The following is a 4,796-nucleotide window of genomic DNA, read 5'->3' as shown; positions in this document are numbered from 1 at the left end:
CACTTTCCTTTGTATCAAATATGGCAGGGAATGTATGATAATATTTAGAAAGCAATCATGGCTAGTGGGTATCTAAACCTTTGTAAGACATTATGATACAGTTGTGGATTTATATTGTATTAAGAAAATATTTTAATTCAGATAATAATATTAGTGAAATGTACATGCATGTTCCATCAGTAAGTTTCACTAGTCAAAATGATGATAGCTTTATTTTCAGTCAATCTTGACTTCCTTTATACTTTGAAAATGTGGAAACAACTATGATAATGACTAAATGGTTGTATTCCTTAAATGCAAATTACTAGATAAAAAGATTTTGTGTAATCTTTTGAGTTCCCTGATCACTAAAAAGGATCCATTGCATGGATGACATAATGAGGACAAATGCATATTAATTCAAGTTAAAAGATTCTCAAGTTTAATGTTCAAAATACCACATAATACAAATTTTAAAAAGATAAAATATAATTAAATTTTAATTTTAAATGCCAAAAGTATGAAAAAATTTCTTGTCTTCAAGAAACTTTTTATGAAAGAATAAGTGAAAGCCAGGGACATGATCAAATCAATGAAGTTCACATTATTTTCATCTTGATAAAGAATACAAGGGAATCATTATCATTACAAAATAATGCACTTTCATTCCTTAGATAAGTGCTTGTCATGTTGACTGCACTGTTTATTTCATTTGTATTTGAATTACAAATTCAAGCTTGTAACAGAAAGCAGTAAGTTATAATTCCTCGTTTTTAATTTTATGCTAGCAAAATCTAAACAGTTGAACCAAGTTGTTTCATCAATTTCCTGAATAAAATTAATAAAATTAATGAAACATTAATAATGTGAAAAAACAGGTGACAAATATTCTTGATTGGGCCTTATTCTTAGTTTGAATTTAAACCAACAGTGATGTTCCTCAACAAATGTTACATGATACTTAACTTTTAATTCCAATAATTACTTTTCCAAGAATTACTTTTGATCATATCCATTACTAAAGGATAAATAATGTAGGTGACACTAGAGCTAGAGGAATGGAAATTGAGAAAATTACCTGGGCATTAAGGTTAAGTAAATAAGTAAATAATCAAGTACTATTTATGTTTTATAAAAGGCACATATTCACTACCTCTATTAATTAAAATAGATACAGGAAAATTCAATTTGCTCTGGAAATACTATTCTATCAGGATACAGATGACTACCATTTTGCATAAAATGGAGACTGAGAACTTATACCCTTTTTTTGGTAATCAGTAATAAGAAATTATAGAGAGTGGTGTGTATGTGTATGTGCATGTGTGTCTTGGAACTAGATATTAAGATTAGAGTTTGAGTGCCAATAATTGTTTGGAGTTCAGATGTCAAAGGTGAGAAAATGAGAGGAAAGAAATAATAATCATGAAGGATATATTATAGTCATCTATCATGGTAAGCAATTGGGATTTCATTCCATGAGGAAACCCTGGAAAAAGGTTCATATGTATATGAATACACACACACACACACACAGACACACACACATACATATATATACAAACACATCTCACAATTACCTCATTTGAGAGCAAAGGACCCTGTATATTTATTCAATAATTCCCCAAGTCATTACTAGAGGACTGTTCCCATAGTGTTGTGAATTCTACAGTGATTTTCAGTTCTCAGAATACACAGAGATCTACCTTCTCTGTTTCCAGAATTAAAGTCAGGCACAGTCGTGCAGAGACAGGCACTTGAAAACTATCCCTGATAAACTATTTGAATTACCTGGGCAGGGCTTTGGGATACATGCTCCCGTCTTTTTCTTACATTGTTTCCCCTAAGACTTAACAATAAATTCACAATCCACTTGATGTTACTAGTTCTTAAATGTTGATCTTAAAGCTTTTAAAACAAACACTAAACCAAAAAATTAGTAGCACCGACTTTATCCCCCACATTTTTAGTTGGCCTTGCATCTGGCATGGCCAATAGTTTTTGGATCACTCTTGTACATCTTGGATTATTTTTCTTTCAATTTGCCTCAGCAATTCTTCTACTCCCCAAAACTTGCCCATTGAGAAATATTATACTTGCATACCTGAAGATTCATATCCTTTGATAATCAATTGCCTTCCTCAGATTGTGTAGACTGCAATTACCATTTATTTATTTACTTATTTTGGGGTGCCAAAGATGGAACTGAGGGCTTCATGCATACTAGTCAAGTGGCTGTGCCATGGAGCTATATTCCCAGTCCTACATTTAACGTTTTGATTCAGTGGAAGCAATAAAATGTACCTCAAGGAATTGCTTTAGCTGGACATACTTCCCTCTACCTCCAGTACACAGAAGCAACCTTAAAATCTCAAGATAGTTGTGGGCATTGCTCTGACGAGGATTGTAACATGCTTTTTGCCTACTGTTTTACTGGAATGAGGAGCTGAAAATAGTAACTTGAGTCAATAATTTTAAGTTGAATGGGATCCTTAATATGTTCTTGGATAAAAGGAGTAAAAGGACCTCTAGTACAGAGCCAAAAGTTACTATAAGAAGCAAGATTTACTGAATAGTGGCACAAGGATGGATGGAGAGAAGGCACTCAGACACAGCATTCTGCATATCAAAATGTTATTGGTATTATTTCCATTCTTTTATCAGAAGTATTATAGGTATTTGTGCCAAGGAACCCCACCCACCTTGTGTTTATGATTGCACCATCTTACTCTTGTTCCAAGGCCCTGAGCATGGTTTTGATATAATAAACACTTAATTTGTTTCCCATTGAATAGAATTGCTGCTTGTGGTACTGCAGACACAGAACGATAATGCATACTTGCACCCCTGTCAAAGCTAAAGTTGTTCTAGATTAAAGTGGCAAGGAAGTCCTTATTCAAAGCAGGAGACAGAACCCAACTCCACATTCAGTTATTCTGAAATTTGCACTTGTTTTTCCTTGTGATAATACTACTAAGTTTGCTATTTTTTTCCCCATTGAAATGAGGCTCCTACCTTTCCAGGGAGACTGGGAGATAAGGGTAAGCATCCTTTAATACTGACATTTCAAATGAATTATTCCCAGGTCTTTCTTTACAAAGACATTTCCTTGGATATAAAACTGACAGGTGTCTGGGAGAAGATTTATATACATTTCAAAGAAGCAGAAAAATTATTTGCAATTGAAAGTTTCCTAAAGCAGTTGTTGCAAGTAAAGTCCAGCCAGGTACCTTTAACTAGGAATAACCAGTCTAAACTGTATTCAAGCTGAAGGAACACTTAAAACTGTCTGGCTCATTCAGAATAGTTATCAATTTAGAACAGATGAATTATATGTCATTCAAGGATTTAATATACTTTTCTTTTTCCGCTAATGTCTCCCTTTAATATTTCTTATAATGCAAGTTTGCTGGCAAAATTTTATTTCTTTTGTCTGAAGTGATATTCATTTCACCTTTTTAAAATGTTACTTTAATTGGGCATAATCATTCAGTAATAAGACATATTTTTGCCCTTTTGAAGTTATTTTGTCCCCTACCTTGGGTGTTTTGAGATTTTTTAAAACTCTTTGTCCTTTAGTTGCTTGTTTCTTTCTTTCTCCCTTTCAATCTCCCTCCCTTCATCCTTCCTTTTTTTCTCTTCATCCCTTTTTTACTTTATGTTCTTCTGTTTTCCCGATTTTTAAATATGTTTTCATTGCTCCTGGGCATATTCACATATGTAGTGTGGCTGGGGAATATGGTCAGTTTATGTGTTTAAAAAAAAAAAACCTGTCAAACCCTTTTCCACACTGGCTCTTCCATGCACATTAAATGAGAATGTCAATATCTCTACATCCTTGTCAATAGTTGCTATTAGCTTTCCTTTTATAACAGCAATTCCAGCGTATAGGATTTTGCCACTATAGGTTTGTTTTGATCGCTAGAGACTAATGCATATCATGAATGACTCATATTTAGTCCACCAGTACTGAAGACCTCTAATATTGTTAGAGTTCATTAAAACTACAAAATTTCTTTTGTCCTTTTGCAGTATGTTTTGACCTATATGAATAACTCAGTTTTAAAAAATTAAATGATATTATTTTATAATTGCTTCAGCAGCCTAGTTTGCTGAAACTTTTTACAGCTAATTTTCAAAATTAATTTGATCACTGAATATATTCATAATTTCATTAAGTTTCTGTTAACCCAAGAACTTGTTCAATATACAACATCTACCCTTGGGAAAGTGGTTGATGTAAATGTGTTAGAGAATCCTTCCCATGACTTCATTCTATGCTGTTCTTGAACCATTTTAATTTCAATCAACAAATTATAAAACAGTGTCATTAGCATCCTATAATGTACACAGAAAATACCATTATACAGTGTTAGGTAATTTTTCCATGTTACCATTATTCCTAATGTCCGCTCAAAACTCATGTCTTCCTGGAATCTCATTTGGAAATAAGATCTTTGCACATGAGATTAAGATGGAGTTATGCTGCCTAAATATAATGATTGACTTTCCTATAAGCACAGAAGAGGATACATACATAGACAGAGGGGAGAGGACCAAGTGCAGGCAGAGGTAGAAAGTGAAGTGATAAGGCTGCAGGCCAATGGATGCTAAGCATTACTAGGGTTACCAGCTGCTAGGAAGACACAAGATTATTCCCTACTGCCTCAGAGGAAGTGCAGCCTTGCAGAACGCTTGGCTTTAAATTTCAGGCCTCCAGAACTCTGAAAGTGGTTATTCCTAATGTATTAAGCAACTAGGTTTGCAGTATTTTGTTACAGCATCTGTAGGAATCTGATAGAGCAATATTTTGTAAT

Source organism: Marmota monax, unplaced genomic scaffold, assembly GCF_021218885.2.
Source record: "Marmota monax isolate L192 unplaced genomic scaffold, Marmota_monax_Labrador192_F-V1.1 WCK01_AAM20220418_F8-fsc00039, whole genome shotgun sequence".
Classification (NCBI taxonomy): domain Eukaryota; kingdom Metazoa; phylum Chordata; class Mammalia; order Rodentia; family Sciuridae; genus Marmota; species Marmota monax.
Note: the sequence above shows the minus strand (reverse complement) of the source record.